The sequence below is a fragment of the Protopterus annectens genome, chromosome 15.part0 (assembly GCF_019279795.1).
Source record: "Protopterus annectens isolate FY-2018-M chromosome 15.part0, PAN1.0, whole genome shotgun sequence".
Classification (NCBI taxonomy): Eukaryota; Metazoa; Chordata; order Ceratodontiformes; family Protopteridae; genus Protopterus; species Protopterus annectens.
In genome coordinates this window covers 735,393,685-735,412,884 of record NC_056749.1, presented here as the reverse complement: position 1 = coordinate 735,412,884, position 19,200 = coordinate 735,393,685, and the positions used below count along the sequence as shown (strand labels likewise).

Sequence of the window (19,200 nt, the reverse complement as noted above, 5' to 3'; positions counted from 1 at the left end):
TACTTTATACTACTGACGACCTGACGTCAGTCCTTAAGTGACAGAAACCGACGCAGGCTGAGGGCTACCCCAGCAGGGATAACCCAAATGTGAATACTCTCAAACATCTACATTTATGGTAAGTGTACACAACTGTACTTTGTTACACCAGCCAATCAGTTGGTTCACCTCCTCTCTGTAGGCTTTATTGTCACCATTGACAATATGATGCCAAATTAATTGATTTAGATATCCAAAAGGTATTTAATATGATATATAATACTAAACCTTCACAAAAAAATAGAGGTAATAGCTACATTGGTAACAGCACAAGGAGTGATAATTTCTTTTTAGTCTCCACTTATAATGTTTGTAGTAGTAGCATTAAAGAACATATATTACATTTTTGGGGATTTTTAAAGAATTTCAGTGAACTTAGTAATTTAATGGAAAAAAAGTTAACTTTTTCTTACAAAAGGGGTAGAAACATTAAAGATATGGTTGTCCATACTAAATTTGTTAGACCTGGGTTGAAATTGTATCATCAGATTGCTAGTCCAGGTATGTCAGCATGTGGCAAATGTAGTGGCTGCTCCCATATAATTATTTTTTTCCATATATTAATAATATTAGTTTTAAACCTAATGGGACGTATAATTGTAGGACAGATAGGGTTATTTATGCCTTAAAATGTGGATGTGAAAAGTTTTACATTGGGCAAACTAAGAGAATGTTTAGAATTAGGCTACTTGAACATCTGAGAGATATTCAGGACAAGGTGAATTTGCAGGAAAAGAAAGTCATTGAAGAAAAGATGTATAAAATACAGAGAGATCTCCGTGATTTTGAAAGAGGTACTGCTTTCTTTAGGGGATCCAATCAACGTTCACGCTCTAAAGCACGCCCTTCTAACGTTTCTGGCTGGGCTAGAGACAGAACTGCTAGTACAACTAGTGTTGATCTGCCGGTTTGTGCACAGGATAGACATTATGGTGAGAATGATGTTAATGAATTTCCAGCTTTGCCATCTCCGGCTGATGAACGATACTTTTCAGAGCATTTTCGTCCGCCATGCAAGTATGGCAGACCACAGAAAAGAAGTTATGCGGAACAAGAACATTATAGAGGGGGGCCTCAACGCCAATGGCGTGATAACAAAAGGACTAAATGGTATTGATATATGTCCTAATTTGAATAATGTGTTGAATTTATCTGGTTGTTATATCAATGATAGTATTGTTATTGCATTAAATCATGGATTAAAATTTGTGCCGACTGTATTGCCTAAATTATATGAGTGCAAAATAGAGTTTTTTAGATTTGTTAGGAAGTTGCACTTGTGGTATTATTTGCCTGTTGATAAGGCTGTTGAAACGGAAATAAATGACACATATAGTACTGAAGAAAATGTAGTAGATATTGATACAAATGACACGTTTGTTTCTTGTTCTAGTGATTTCAATGCATATTGTATTATTGACACTTCATCGGTAGTTACAAAAAGTGATTTTATGCCTCCTTTTTTTCATGAGGGTATTAAGAAGTTTCAAGCCATGGTAGAATTTGAAGTAGATTTATTGTTAAAAAATTTTGATAAAAAACAGGTAGACTATAATTTATCTAAGAAAGAATGGATTGAATTAGTTAATTTTTCTAAACAGAAAGATTTGGTTATAAAGCCCTCTGACAAGGGGAATAAAATAATTATTATGCATTACACACTGTATTTAAATGTGTGTCTAGATTTGCTTAAAGATGAAACTGTTTATTGTATAGTAAAAAGTGATGATATTGAACGAGCCAAAGATAGGTACACATGTTTAATACTGAGAGGTTTGAGATTGGGGTATTGGTCAGAAACTGATGTTAAAAATAAGCTGACAATTGTAGGTTCGTGTCCAGCGTACTTTTATTGTTTACCCAAAATTCATAAGAACATCTATAATCCACCTGGCAGACCTATAGTTTCAGCAAGTAAATATTTTTTACATAATTTGGGAATCATTCTACATCGGGTATTATTAAAGGAAACACAACAGCTTCCTTCATATATACAAGACTCCTTTGATTTTTTAAATAAAATACATAATATTATATGGAAAGATAACATGTATTGGATTACATTAGACGTGAAGAGTCTTTATACTAATATTAAACATGTGTTTGGAATAGAAGCAGTATATAAATGAATGGGTGATTATCCACTTACACATTATGTAATGGACTTAGTGAGGTTTTGTTTAGAAAATAATTATTTTTATTTTGACAATCAGATTTTTCATCAAATACAGGGTACGGCCATGGGTGCCCCTTTCGCACCCATGTATGCTAATATTTTTATGGGAATGGTTGAACAAGAATGCATTTATACTAATTCATTTGTGAAAAAAATATGTGAAATTGTATTATAGATATATTGATGATTTGATTTTTGTATGTGAAGATGGTATAGATTTAATATTAAATTTTGTACAAGAAATTCAAAATAATAGGTTTGATATATCTTTTGATGGACTACAGTATGGACAAACTGTTTCTTTTCTAGACATTAATCTGCAAGGTACTACTGGACAACATGTTGGTACAAGTATCCATAGGAAATTTGGTTTGCCTCATGATTTTTTGATGGGTACGAGTTGTCACCCTAAACACACTATTGAAGCCCTACCTTATGGTGAATTTTTGAGAATTTCCCGCTTATGCAACAATAATGATATATTTTTTAATGAAATACAGCGTACTAGAGCTATGTTTTTAAAAAGGCAATATGATGCCAAATTAATTGATTTAGATATCCAAAAGGTATTTAATATGAGATATAATACTAAACCTTCACAAAAAATAGAGGTAATAGCTACATTGGTAACAGCACAAGGAGTGATAATTTCTTTTTAGTCTCCACTTATAATGTTTGTAGTAGTAGCATTAAAGAACATATATTACATTTTTGGGGATTTTTAAAGAATTTCAGTGAACTTAGTTATTTAATGGAAAAAAAGTTAACTTTTTCTTACAAAAGGGGTAGAAACATTAAATATATGGTTGTCCATACTAAATTTGTTAGACCTGGGTTGAAATTGTATCATCAGACTGCTAGTCCAGGTATGTCAGCATGTGGCAAATGTAGTGGCTGTTCCCATATAATTAATTTTTTTCCATATATTAATAATATTAGTTTTAAACCTAATGGGACATATAATTGTAGGACAGATAGGGTTATTTATGCCTTAAAATGTGGATGTGAAAAGTTTTACATTGGGCAAACTAAGAGAATGTTTAAGATTAGGCTACTTGAACATCTGAGAGATATTAGGATTAATAAGTTAGAGAGCCCTTTAGACCAACACTTTTGTGCACATCATGATGGTAAAGGTGATAGTTTAAAAGCCACTATTTTGCAACAAGTGGCTGTAAATGAATTTGATGTAAATATGATTAAGAAATTACTTTTAAAAAAAGAAACTATTTTTATTTTGAAATATAATACTTTGATACCTCAAGGTCTTAATGTAGATTGTTGTTGGAGAAGTGTGATGTGAAATACTTTAAATTATTTAAAAAAAAAATTTTAGTATTTTTTATTTTGTGTAATTGGTTGATTGTTTAATTGTTTAATTAACTCATTATGTTTGTAGCTGTTACTATTTAAACTGTCTGTATGAATGGCTTGTTACTCCTTGAAGGCTTACTGTGGCCGAGGCGCTAGAGAAATAAAATAGTTTTCATTGGCCTGGTTGTTTCATTTTTGTGGTGTAGCAACTCTTCCTGCAGTTGTTCGTGGTTTATTGTCACCATTGCTGATGAGACCCAGCACTGTAGTATCATCCGCAAACTTAATAATGTGGTTTGTGTTGTACCTAGTGATGCAGTCATGTGTCAGCATGGTGAACAGCAGGGGACTCAGGGCACATTCTTGGGGAACTCCAGTGTTCAGTGTGATGCTTATTGAGGTGGTGTTGTCTACGCATACCTTTTGTGGTCTATCAATAAGAAAGTCCAGAATCCAGTTGCATAAAGGAGCGCTAACACCCAGATGGACCAGTTTCTCAATCAGATGTTGGGGGATGACCGTGTTGAAGGCTGAGCTGAAGTCAATAAATAACATGTGGACATAGCTGTTTTTGTTCTACAGGTGTGCCAAGGATAGGTGAAGTGCCAGTGAGATGGCATCTGCCGTAGAGTGATTGAATCTATAAGCGAATTGGAGTGGGTCCAGTGTTGCAGGAAGGCTTGATGTTAAGTAATCTTTGACCAATGTCTCAAAGCACTTCATTACAGTGGAGGTGACAGCTACTGGGCGGTAGTCATTCAAGCTTGAGGGTGGAGACTTCTTGGACAGGGGTATAACTGTTGTATTCTTGCACATGGGTATTGTGGCTTCATGCAGAGATATGTTGAATATGGCAGAGAGAACAGTAGTTAATTGGTCAGCCACCCCAGAATAATGTCAGGACCAGCTGTCTTTCTTGGGTTTACCCATTACAGCATCCTTTGAACATCACCTGGGTGGAGGCAGGGCACTTCATCTTCTTGGTTGGTGGGCAGTTTCATTGCCATTGTATTGTTTCCCTTCTCAAACCTGCTGAAGTAGGTGTTGATCAAGCGCAACTTAGATCAGTGGACAGGAAATAGAAAATTTACCCCAGGAATACCCCTGTGCTACTAATGGACAGAGGCAGCTCCTAAATGCTTTATCCCTGGTATGGGTCCCCTCAAATTACCAATGGTATAATCCCAGTTATTCTCATTAGGGGTAATATATAATTATTGACCATGGGATGGGTAAGGCCAATCTCTAACCAAATGGGATAGGTTATTTTGAGCACAGAAAGGGAAACTGGCCAGGCTTAAAATGACCCCAAGGGCAGCTAGTCCAGTACTTACCTATGAACTTGTGGAAAGAGGTGCTCACATTCGAGATATGGAGTTATATACAAATATATATATATATTGGGGAAAATGGTATTTCATCAGCGATGAAGTTGCTGTCTGTGACCCCTTAAAATCAAGGGAAAAAACATGAAGTATTGACAAGCTTAGCTGAGACTTTAAAGTAGTCAAGTTGTTATAATATGTTTAGAAATTGATACTTCTTTAATGAAAAATCAACAGATAAGGGCTTTCTCTCTTAACCAAACTTCATCAGATCTGAATCTTTTTGATCAAAACATATCAATAGTTTTTATTAAAGTTAGACAGCTAATAACTTGCAGTACAGTCAGGGTTGCACTTTAGGTTTATAGTTACTCAGTATGAAATCCAGGAGATCACCGAGGAGCCTTGCCCAATATCCCAACTGCTCCTGAGCACTGTCTAGTTACGTGACTTATGGTGCATTTCATGCATAAATAAAGGGGTTTAACTGACAGTCTACAAATGGAGTTTTGAATCCCAAACCTGCCAGCATGGTCATGTCACTAGTGCCAAACTGATTAATGTATGTAAAAGGCACACAAATATGAATCAGTATTTATTTATTTATTCGCTTGCTTATTTATGTATGTATTTATTTATTTATGTATGTATGTAATGTAATATTTAAGAAGGTGAGTGTACTAGTCTTTTTAGCCAAAACCAAGGCCATGTGGCAACAGCATTCATGCATTTAATTATGCCAAATTAGATAAACAGCATACACACTAAAGTAAATAACTACACACTGCATTTACATACAGAAGTACATTTAGGACTTTACTTACGGTGCAACATGTAAGCTATGATTTTCAAATTCAGATGCAGAGTTACACCTGAGGTTTGCAAACCATGAATTTCAGACTTACAGAATCACATCTAATGTTTCTATGCATGCAGAATGAGGCAAAAATGCTTAGTCACTTACAGTATATACGTCATTGCAAATAGGCATGTTCCTAACTGCAGCATGCACTCTCGCAATGGATATGGGTCTCCAGCATCTATAGGCTCCACAGTGAGCATCCTACTAAGCATAATCTTTTAACCAACTCCCCAAACTATTTTCACACCACTCACTCAGAATTTTAGTACATCCCAGTGTTCATTTGCTCATAGTAGCACTTCTTTTAAATAAACTCTCGCAATGGATATGGGTCTCCAGCATCTATAGGCTCCACAGTGAGCATCCTACTAAGCATAATCTTTTAACCAACTCCCCAAACTATTTTCACACCACTCACTCAGAATTTTAGTACATCCCAGTGTTCATTTGCTCATAGTAGCACTTCTTTTAAATAAACTGTTACACACACACGGACACACACACACACACACACACACACACACACACACACACACACACACACACACACACACACATTCATTTCTAAGATAGACAGGTAATATTCTCCATCACTACAGCTGGCTGCCCTGGCTCATGCTAGTAATTTTCCACCAGCTGAAATTATCAGTCTGAGGGCCTCCCAATTACTAAAACAGCAAATATTTGTACAAAAAAAAAAACCAATGTTTGTACAAATATATTCTATTTTCCTCATCTTGTCAACTTGGTTGTTTTAATTTTGATGTCACAGGTAATTTTTACTGTTAAAAATAAGCTAAATAAAAAGAAATACAAGTTATAGTGTGCAATAAAAATAAAGCGCAAGCCACACAGGGATAAATGCTCCAAAACCAATTGCAATTAGAAAAATAAAAAAAATAAAAAAGTAAATGATGGCACTTAGGAGCAACCCAGCATATAAAGCAGTCTTCAGCATCAATATAGTCCCAATAGGAAGGCAGAAGTCTATATTGTTAGTACATCCAAGAAATAATCCATCATAGATAAAACCAGATATATTCATTTAGGCATATAAAAAAGGTAAGCGCTTTCGCCAGAAGGCTTCCTCAGACTTTTAACAAGCAGAAGTAAGGAGTGTTGAACATTTTATGTAGCAGGTATTCAATTAAATAATTAACTAGATGACATCATCATGAATTCTTTCAATAAGTTCTTAAAGTCAAAGACAAGAAATATGCAGATCTATGAAAGCTTGTAGAAAGCATTTCTCTTACTTATAACTTATTCATTATAAAAATAATACTCAGAAAATATCCAGTCACACCTATATAATTATATAAAATGTATATTAAAAGGCTTCAATAAAAAAACAAACAGATTTATACAAGTCTAATATAAAACTAAGAACGAATAATATAGAATTTTTTTTTTACCTAACAAATGGTCTCCTGTTTTTCAAAACAGGTTTAAGTGAAATTTTATCATTCAGGCCTGGACTAACATGTGCCTTGAGTATAACAATACATTTAATCTCTGTTCTTTCTGTATAGTTTCTGATATCTCCCCCTCTGGGGCTAGGGTTATTCACCTGGAGGACCATACATTTAAAAGTGTGATTGGTGTTTGTTGCAAGAACATGCTTAGATAAAGCATTATTACTGGACTGAATACGTATTTGGTAAAGGTGTTCTTGTATCCTATCCCTGAACCTTCTATCAGTTTTACCTACATAGAAGGCATACACGTTATAGTGTGTAACAGGACTTTCTGGTCAATTAGAGATGGATACCAGTATTTTGAGTAAACTTTGCTTAAAGTTAACATACAAACAGAAAAATATGTGCCAAGATCATTATGCAATGACTAACCAAACTTTGAAATAAATCAGTACTCTCTGTGAACTTAAGCACTTCATGGGTAGTATTCAAAATCAATGCAGGTTTATAAACTGTTTCAGAAGTTTATATGTAACACAATTTGAAATGTTTCATTTTTCTTTGTCTGTCCATAATTCTGCCTACTAAAAACACTATGATTGCTGCCCCTGGTTAAGGGGGAAACCAAGCAGCTTCATGAACTTGCAGGGGTAATAAGCTTAACACCAAAGCAATGAAGTCTGGTTAAAATTACTTTGGTAGAAACCTACAGGAAACACCATCAGGACAATGATTTACCAAAGCTAGTGACAAAAATTGTCCATTTAGGAGAATAAGACAGGAGGACTTGTGCATTTGTATTGAGTTTTTCAGAGAGAGATTGTGTTGTATTATTACTTTTTAGAAGATTGGAAACTACCTGATTTGTTCTGTCTTCTTGTGCACTTAGCACCATCTATATTTGCACAATAAGTCTGTGGATTCAAACCCACTAACATTAGAAATTTTTCAAGCCTTTCTCTCTTTTTTCTTCAGGCATACTCTTAAATATGACTCATTTAACACTTCACAAAGCAATTGTTTTAAAACTAATACCAAAAATTAACCATTTTATCTTTGTTTAACTGTCTTTCTGGCTTTTATACATTTGACTGTTCTTTCAAGTTTTTCTTACTGAATACTTTTTAAGTACTTAACCAGTTTGTAACTAGAAAATATATTATTTATGCATTTTTATGTTATTCGTTGTTCCTTTTTTTTCTGAAATGCGGCCACTTAATATAATATAATAAACCTATAAAAGAGCTTTGGAATTCTGTTTATAATGTAATAGTAGTAGATGTCTGATGCAGGAAAACACAGCAGCAGGGTCTCAACTCGGACTGAGAAATTTTATTTTATTGTCACAAATAAGTAAAAAATAATAAACACACATTAAGCGCTTTCATCTGTCAAGCAGACTTCTTCAGAACAATGTTAACTGTTACTGCACTCTTTAAATAACAAAATTTGGCGCCAAACACTCAAGCATAATTCTGGATTTAAAAGCATATTACACCAATATATATGAGTATTATAATAGCTGCTTTGCAAATATTTTATAAGTTGCTATAAAAATTATATTAATATTGAAAGCTTGTTGCAATCACTCAAATGCAACATACTGTCCTAGTGCATTCTGTATACAACCTACCAACATAACTGTATAACTTCATATTATATATGTATGTATACCTCCATATTGTTTGAATGCTATGACCCTTGCAATATGCTTGTAACAATATGTCTTGGCATATCCATGATAGGTAGAACAGTCTTGGCTAAAATTGTCTTATATTAATAATATATGTGAATATAAATATACATATAAATATAAATATAAATGTAATTATAAATATAAATATAAATAAATATAAATATAAATGTGTGATGGTGGTGAATGAATAAATGATTTAATATATGATGGTAAAAACAAGTTGATTTGATATATAATGGTAATAGATTCATCTAATAATATTTAAAAATATTTTAAAAATATTTGCAATTATAAAAAATGTGTTAAAAAGTTAAAAAGTTGATGATGTATTATTCTAATAATGTGAATTGTATAATTATATATTCTTATTGTTGTTATAAAATGGATAAAATAATTGAATGATGAGTAAATAAATATAATCTGAACCTGTCTTTGAAATAATATCGTAATTCTGTTTATAAACTATTCCAGGTAATTTCTATGTAACCCAGGTTGAAATACTTAATTATTCATTATGTCTGTCCTTGCTTCTTTCTTGTGAGAACACTATGATTGCTGCCCCTGATTCAGGTCAAGGTAAAAATGGGACTATGTTCCAGACCTCCAAACCAGTTAACAAATCCATAAATAGAAATAAACAAACTTCCATCACTCTTGGCTTGCCAGCAAATTTGCTCACAAATGTGTCTACTACAGGTGCTAATATGATGCTAGCTTGTGATCTGTCACCCGCTCGAACAAACATGCTCTAACTCCCACACGTTTGATCACCTTTTCTTACAAAGCCCTGATCCTAGTTCACCCTACTAGTATCTAAACCCTAAAATTCCCAATACATTTTCATCCTGACTCCCCGCTGCCTTATACAAATTAATAAAATGCTGCTCTTATGAGTAAAGGTTGCCGTAACACCAAACAGATTCAACAGTAAAGAAAAAATTCCTGTCACCAACACCGCTATAAATCCAAACGTAGGCATGTAAAAATAACTGTACTACGCATAACTAAAATTTTATATATATATATATATATATATATATATATATATATATGTATATATATATATATATATATATATATATATATATATATATATAATCTACACTGAATTTGTGTATAATTAAAAAGCCTTACAAGTACATATTTGATTTAAAAACATTCAGGAATAAAAACAATAATGTCATCCTATAAACAAGTTGATATTGAAAAGTGTATATCAATTATTTATTATTTGTGAACTTTAACAGCAATCAGTGTTTTCACTGCTACATATGTTATTTATACTAACAGTATGCTGTAGCTTTTGAATAATTTAGTGTGTGTTGATATTGCTACTGTTAATTTCTGACGAGCTTTTTCTGGTAGCAGGAGTTGAGTTCTGATTTGTTGTCCAGATACATTGTCAAGTGTTGGTGTTTATAGGATGACATTATTGTTTTATTCCTGAATGCATAGTCTGATTTACAGCGTACCTGTTTTTAAGCTCATATCATGTGAGTATGATGTTTTTAACCATTTTGATTGGTTAGCATGGCTTTTAAATTAGTTTCAGTGATTAGTTGCACTTATGGTCTGACAAAGCGGTTGCTCTAACCACGAAAGCATTTACCAATTATTTGTCACTTTTCATTTGCTATTAAACTTTTGGATTTATAGCCGTGTTGGTCACAGGACTTTTTTCCCTGCTACCTTAGCCTAAACCTCACTCTCCATCCCTATCCCTCCAATTATTCCCTAATCCTAAAACTCCCTTCCTTCTCCCTAAATCTAAAGCTGTGACCCCCCCCACTATCTAAACTTAAATTCCATAATCACCCCCTAAATCTAAAACCCTTTTCCCAATCCCTAACCTTCCCCCCACTCCCTCTCCATGGTTGCTTGCCTGAATTCACATTCTAATTCAAGCAGGAGCACCAGCCAAACTGAGAACATGGCACTCACATCCCTGGTTTTGAGATAGTGTTTTTTGAGAGCTTGGGATATAACGGCCTGTAGAGATCCCCACTGATATTCTATACAGAGGTTTTTGGTAGCTTCCTTTAGGATATGATTTTGTGCAAGAGAACTTCCAGTTTTGCTAAAACTTCATCAGTCGTCATTTCCTTAGCAGGTAAAGGCCTTCAGTGTAACACAACATATCCACAATAAGAAAGTCATGATTTTTTTTGGAGGGGGGAGTTATGCACATTCTCAATAAGCTATCTAAACCTGCATATTTAAAAACTCCTAAGAGTCCACTTCAATAAAGCAAGGGACTTAATTGGCTGCAGCAGACAAGGAAGTAAGTTGTTATTTTTATACATATATATATATATATATATATATATATATATATATATATATATATATATATGGGTCTACCTGAGATGGTCGACAAGCCATTTGATCGACACTCATTTGGTCGACAAGCAGTTTTATGTGGGAGGCTTTGCCCCACACCCCAATGTGGGGTGCTGTGCCCCCCACACCCCTAACTATATATATCAACTCCAGGGTCGCACAACATTGGGGAGGGGGGAAAATCTGCCTGTCGACCAAATGAATTGTCGACCAAATGAGTGTCGATCAAATGGCTTGTCAACCATCTCAGGTAGACCCATATATATATATATATATATATATATATTAGGAAAGCAATAAAGCAAGTACCTAATTAGTCATTGCATTAATGCATGTCCATTTTCAGCAGAGGCCCGGGGAGAAAAGCTTCAACGTAACATTTTATATATGAGAGAACAAATAAGCAGCCTAAGTACATATGATTTCTATGAAGGAAATGTTTATGAGTAAATTACCAGTAATTATTTACAAGGTTTTGTTGTATATATTGCATACCATGCCATACATGTTTCAGTTTTCTTTTACCAAGGTGTGCATTAGTATAATACAGTATGTGTCATTGAGTTAGAAGGAATATATCATTGATTTTAACAAGTTTACCAGGGGATGCAGGTGATCTCTGATGGAATTCTTTTGAACAGTGGAGTGGGGAGGGTTAGCCAGGGGTATAGCATGAACAAAGCCAGCTGTTTTCAAGAGTCGTTTGAAATGAGTAAGAGAGGTGGTAGAGGTAATTTGGCTTGGGAGTGAATTCCAGGTTCTGGCAATAGTGCATGCAAAGAGAGACTTCCCAGCATCGTTTCTATGTTTGATGACATTTGTGAGGTTTTGGTTAGTAGATCTTGAGGCTCTAGTGGTGACGTAGGGTTGAATTAGTTGCAGAAGTGCTGGGGTTTTGTCAGGAAGGTAGTAGAGCTTGTGTGCTATTGAGAGTTGATTGAGTAGGAGTAGGTGAGGCAACTCCAGCCAGTTGAGTTGCTTGAGGGATAGACAGTGGTGGGATCTATAGGAGGCGTCAATTGCAAACTTGGCTGTCTTGTAACAAGATTCCATTTTGTTTAGTTCTGTGCGGTGGAGATTAATCATGATGGGGGAGGCATAAAGGAGGATGGATAAGAGGTGAGTTCTTGCTATGGTGGCTTTAGTATGTTTAGTCAAGAACTGTTTGTTTTTGTAAAGGAGACCAAGCTTTTTATTTACTTTCTTGATTGTTTGTGCTATGTGTAGGTCGAATTTTAGTTTGTCTTTTTCAACGCCTAACAGTTTTGTGTGTGCAGCTGGGGAGATCAGAGTATTGTCAATGGCTGTTATGGTAAATTCATTGCTTAGCGGAGGAGTTTTACCAGGGCTAAAGAGCATTAGTTTGTTTTTTTTTAGGATTAAGTATAACTTTAATGTTAGTGAACCATGTTTCAGCTAAAGTAAAGGTATTTAGAGTAGGGGCGGCACAGATAATAGTGATGTCATCTGCGTATTGCACTATTGAGGCAGAGGTGGATGAGCAGAGGTGGATGAGGAAGGTATTTTGTTTGTAAATAGGGAGAACAGCAGAGGACCAAGGATGGAACCCTGTGGGACTCCCTTGGCTACTGGTAATAGGGGGGACAATTGGTCTTGCCACAGCACTGCTTGCTGATGGTCTGATAAATAGCAGTTAAACCATGATATAGTGGAGGAGCTCATGTTAAGGGATGTTAGAGTTTCAAGGAGAATATGGTGGTTGACCATATCAAATGCTTTAAATAGGTCTAGGAATATGGAGGATACAAATAATCCTTTGATGTTCTTCGTGTTTCACTGTTGCAGTCATTACATTTGGGTAATCCTGCTAGCAGGTTGCCCTCAGTCGGCCTGAATTCCAAAGTCTTGGGTCCTGCGTCGGCTGTTGTTGCCCCTTCCCTCACGTCAGGTCATCAGGGGTATAAAAGAAGCAGCCAATGCCATTTTCTTCAGTTTTTCTTGCCGCATGGTGCCCGAAGCAGAAGCAGTTCACAAGTGCCGGTCGGCCGACTCCTGAGATTTTCCTATTTGAGTTTCAGATCCGAAGTCTTCAATAAAGCTAAGTACTCCATTGGGGAAACTTTTTTCTTTGTCCAGACCGATGTCAGAAAAAGATTCTGCAAAAGGACGTATCACAGACAAGCATGGAAAGTGGACGCCCTATCTTTCAGCTGGAAAAAACTATCAGTATATGCCTTTCTGCCATTGCCTCTCCTCCCCAAGGTGCTCCTAATGGTCAGACAGGAGAAGCCAAAGATGATACTGATTGCCCCAGACTGGCCATGCCAGTACTGGTATCCAATACTAAGAAACTTATCTCTATACCCAGCTTGGACCTTACCTCAAATACCTCAACTACTGTCCCAGCAAGACAATCAAATCATGCACAGCCAACTCAGGACATTAAACTTGGCAGCATGGCAAATAATGTAGTCACACAAAAAACACCTCTCAGTAAAGCTGTGATGGATGTCATTCTGGAAGCCAGAAGGCCTAGTACTAGAAAATCTTATGCTGGAAAATGGAAGAGATTCTGTGCCTGGAACCAGGCAAAACGAACTGATACAGCAGTACCAAATATTCCTCAGATTTTGCAATACTTAACTGAGATGCTGGACAAAGGCCTATCTTTTTCATCAATAAAAATTCATGCCTCTGCCATTTCGGCTCATTACAATACAGAGCCACCAATCTTTTCTCACCCTTTATTAAGGCAGTACCTCAGAGGAGCCAAAAATTTAAGGCCCCCAAGGAGACTACCAATACCTGCATGGGACCTCAACTATGTCTTGGAAAAGCTCACCCTGCCTCCTTTTGAGCCAGCTGCTACTGCTGATGTGAAATTTTTATCTTAGAAAACAGCTCTTCTCTTAGCAATTAATTCTGCAAGACGAGTCTCAGAGCTACAGGCACTCATGGCTGTGGAACCTTTCATAATTTTTCATCCAGACATGGTCTCCCTGAGGACAAACCCAACATTTATGCCTAAAGTAGTGTCCAGTGTGGCTCTTAACCAAGCCATCCATCTGCCAACATTTTATCCAAATCCATAGAACAAGGGGGAGAGAATTCTGCATTCTTTGGACATACACAGACAGCTTAGATTCTACTTGGACAGAACCAAAGCTTTCAGGAAGACAGAGCAATTACTAGTGGCATATGCTGCAGGATCACAAGGAAAGCCTATCTCAAAGCAGACTATATCAAAGTGGTTAGGCCACTGCATTCATTTCTGCTACTTACACCATGGCAAGCTAGTGCCTAAGGGTATTAGGCCTCATTCCACCAGAGTTGCAGCCACCTCAGCAGCCTTTCTCAGGGGAGTTCCAACCACAGACATTTTAGAGGCGGCTACTTGGAGTTCAGTGCACACCTTTACAAAGCATTATCATCCGTCACTCTACTCTAAATCCAGGGCAGGCTTTGCCACTGCAGTTCTGCAGGGCCTCATAGCTACTCCTACTGCTGTCAAGTTCCAGCCTCCCAACCATAGCTTTAGGACTGTACCCAAATGTAATGACTGCAACAGTGAAACACAAAAAACATAGTACAGTTGTGTACACTTACCATAAATGTAGATGTTCGAGTGTATTCACTGTTGCAGTCCAGGTTACCCACCCGCCTTCCCCCTTTTTTCTTTTGGATATTAAACTTCCTTCTCTGATTTATACTACCTATGTGGTGTATTTGCTTATAGATGAAGGTAAAATTTATATTGGTGTATTTCTGAATATATATATAAAATTTGGCTACCCTTTTTAGGGGCACCTGACATCTGGGGCAAGAAAAACGGAAAAAAATGGCGCAGGACCCAAGACTTTGGAATTCAGGCTGGCTGAGGGCAATCTGCCAGCAGGATTACCCAAATGTCATGACAGCAACAGTGAATACACTTGAACATCTACATTTATGGTAAGTGTACACAACTGGGTGGCCTAATGGTTAAGGTGCTTGCCTTACAAACCCAAGGTGCAGGGTTTGAGTCTCACAAGGGATAATTGGCTAAGCTTAAAATGGCTCACAAGGGCAGTTGGCTTAGTACTAACCTAAGAACCTAAGAACTGTACTTTCCTATGGTAATTGACTATGTTGGTAAATTAGAGTAATGCTGTGGTAGTGCTATGGGAAAGTCTAAAGCCATGCTGGAAATTGGATAGTAGATTGTTTTTTAGGAAGTGATTCATTAGTTGAGAGTGAACTATTCTCTCTAATATTTTTGACAGTGGAGATAGAATTGCGATTGGGCGATAGTTTGTCAGTTCAAGGGAGGTACCTCCCTTGTGGAGTGGAATAATATGTGATATTTTCCATGTGTCGGAGACTTTACATTCTGCAATAGACCTATTTATGAGTATGGATACAAGATAGGCTATTGCCTCTGCAGTTAATTGTAGGAAATCTGCTGGAAGGTTGTCAGTGGCTGGTTTGGTTGGTTTAAGTTTTTTGAGGAGTTTGGCTATTAACATAGTGGGAAATGGCTGCAGAGAGAAGCTGGGAGGCAAGTTTAGAGAACTGGGGTGAGTAGGGGTAGTTGTTGGAATGGGGCCTCTGGCAATCATTTGGGGGTTGGCAAAGGCTTGGACTACAAGTAAGTAAAGTAGTTGTTAAATTGAGTGGGGGTGTCCTCCAGGTTGTTTGGTAATACAGGGGTAGGGGTAGTGGGTTTCCCTGGGTGTAGTAAACTCTTTAATGTAGCCCAGAATTTTTGGGGGTGGTTAGCATATTTTTCCTGTGTATTTTTATAATAGTTGGTTTTGTCAAGTTTAACTTGCTTTTTGGCTTTATGCGAAGTTCCAGATATTTTTGTCTCAAGGTAGTGGTTTTGGATTTCTGATATTGTAGCCAGGTTTTGTCTCTTTCTTTCAATATAATCTTTGTTTCATTAGATAGCCATGGTGCATAGTTAGATCTGACTCTGATGGTTTGGGAGGGTGCGTGATGGTTTAAGATGTTTAGGAAGGTTGAGTTGAAGCATTGCACGGCTTCATCAAGAGGTAATTGTTTTAGGGGGGGGTGCAGCTGCAGTATTTTAGTGCATTTATTAGATTTTTGGCTTTGAGGGACTTTTTGTTGCACACTACTCTAAGGATGGGTTGGTTAATGTGGTGGGGCCTGTTCCTAATTAGGTTGATTGATGGTCACTCAGACTGTCTGGAAGACAGCCTGACTGATGTACGAGAGTGGGGTCAGATAACAGAATCCAGTCTAGGGTGGACTCACGTTTGGTTGCTTTGTCAATTTTAGTGGGGCGGTCGATATAATTTGGGTGAACCCATGAAGGTTAATGTAGGCAGAGGGATTGTGGTTGGTACACTCAGACCAGTCAATATTAAAATCACCTAATATAATGGTTTCTAGTCGAAGAGAGGTTGACATCCAGTTTAACAGGTTTTCCAATATAGTAATATTATTGCCTGGAGGAATATAGCCACCTGCAATAATAATGTGTTTTTTGGTGTTTAGCTTTAATTTGGCAAGACTCAGCTCTACACCTTTGATATCATGTGAGTTACAATTTATTTGTTCTATAGCAAGATGGTTTTGGAATAGTATTGCAACTCTACCACCTTTTTTCCCTAACCTGTCTCTACATATAATATTGTAACCAGGGGCAGTAATCTCATTATTGTGGCATTCTGGTTTATGCCAGGTTTCAGTTAACACAGCGATTTCAGGTTTGTGAACTGCTAAAAGGGCATGGAGGTCCTGAGTTTTGTTAAGTATGCTTCTTACATTCAAGTCTAATAGGATGAGAGATGATTTAGGCCTTATGTATATGGAATTTGGTTGATTTAGGTTTGAGTTGGTTGATGTATTGGGTCCTGGGTTAGGGTGTATGTCTCCACAGCAAGTGAGTTTTTGGAGAAGGTATAGATAGAGTTTAGCTAGTTTGAGTGTTATTTTGATTTGTTTTGGGGAATAATGAGGGATACTTTTGTTTGTACGCTTACTGTATAAGTGGGAAAAAGGTTTGGTGGAGGTAAGGTCATGTGGTGATATAGGAAAGTTTATTAACTTTTTTGCACTGGTAAGGGAGTTGGTCTGACCTGTCAGTGGGGTATAGACATAAAGTTTTGTGTGGTAGGAGGTAAGGTAGGAGAGAGTGAATAGTGCGATTATGGTTAATGGGTATAGTAATGTTTAAGAAGAAGGGTGTTGTGTGGGGAGTACATGGTGTGGGGTAATTGGAGAAGTGGGAGGAAATTGTTAAGCTGTAATGGTTGGATGGTGGGAAAAAGTGTAATGAACAGGGTGTGGTGAGGTAAAATAGTAATGAGGTGTTATAGGTGAGATGAGATTGGTTAATTAGGTGTAGGACTTGATTGGTGGGTGTGGCTAGTAACTATAAATGTAAGTGGAATGGGGGTCGGGTAGGGGAGCGAAGTGAGCAGAGCAGGGCAGCACTGTCCTAAGGATGAAACAGTAGTTGAAAGACAGACAATCAGTCAGTGTGAGGATAAGGTTCTCTATACAGGAGATATGTGCAGCTTGGTTTAATGGTTGGTTGTTTTGTTTCTGCACAGATCTATGGAGTGGGATAGAATCAGCTGCTAAGTTGGGAGCAAGTCTAGTGAGATGAGTGGTGAGACTGTGGTATGGGAACAGAGGCTATGGGACTGAGGTAGTAGATAGTGAACTAGTGTGGGAGACAGAGGTGAGAGTGGGGACCAAGCAAAGAAGAATAAGGGGGGAAGAGTAGGTATTCCTGAAGGAGTAAGAGAGAAAAGGGACAAGGCTAGCAGAATGAGTGGTAGGTATAAGGCTAGGTATGAGGATGGGCAGGTTGGAAAGGCCATGTACAGGCCTGTGAGAGCAGGGGTAGTGTGGTGGGGGGGGACAAAGGGAGGTGCGGTAGCTGACCAGGGGCAGTAAGTTTAGCAAAGGATAGGAATTACAGTAGTAGATGTAGAGACAATATAACATACATTCATTCACTGCACTGTTGCTGGAGAGAAACTTCCACCGATGGAGCAATACCCTTTAAGAGGGAGTGGGTGGTCTTCAAGGCTGGTTGGGTTTAGACAATGAGCCTTTTCTTTTTTATTTTTAGGTGCCAGGGACCTGTAAAACAATGGTAGAGAAAGAAGAATAGGATGTGATAGTTATACAAGACCATACATACATTAATGTCACTGAAGAAATGTGGGAAGTGGAAAATGCACAATTATATTTTAGAACATTATATTAACTTACAGTACAGACTAGATGGGATGTTGCATGTAGTCTTAGAACACGTGGAAAGACAAACGCCTCCCAAATGTGAATATGCAATAGAAATGTTAATACAACATGCCAGGTTAGACCAAGCATTTTTAGTCCCCATTTTTATTCCCCTCAGCTGCAAACAAGATGTTTTAAGCAAGGTAGAAATAAGTAATCTAAATTATAAAGATAAACAACCAGTCAAGGGGCATCCCGAAAAATGTATAAATATATTCTATGACAGTATTAAAGCCCAGCAGAAAGGCACAGAAAAATATAAGTCTAGAAACCAAGGCCATTGAACTTTGATAAGTGGTTTAATGTCCATCGTGAATGTCCGTGGAAGCTTTACCTTGTCACAATACCCAAAAACAGGAGGCAATTTTTTTCCCTATAAACAGAAATTTGTCAGAGTATTCCAATAAAACAAATATAAAGAATTCATTTAGAAACCATCTTGGGGGCAGAGGTTAACCTGGTGTCTTGCAGGATACCCAAATCCCAAAGAAAGGCAGATTAAGAAATAAAGATGTTAAAGCTAGGAGATATTGAAGAATCTACCAGAAAATGAAATGGCAATTTAGTTTTAGTTCCAAGAGGGATGGAACCATTAGAGTAATACAATGATTTCTGAAACCTCAGCAGCATGTCTAGCTTTGACATCATTTATATGCTTAAGATAAATGATCAAATTGGAAGGCTAGGTTTCTAACCACCCCAGATAAGAGTGGATACTATCAGACTAGTAGTTTAAGAAGAAAATGCCTTTTGAATCTGAATGCCTATTTTCAATATAAAACTTGTCCCATTTGGTCTTCATAGTGCTC

General features: G+C 36.9%; 1 protein-coding gene across 2 annotated transcripts in view; it reads left to right on the top strand.

Moving 5' to 3' along the window:
- Positions 1-19,200, top strand: part of AFF2 (AF4/FMR2 family member 2) — a 3,001,139-nt gene that overhangs the window by 1,816,542 nt on the left and 1,165,397 nt on the right. The window lies entirely within an intron of this gene.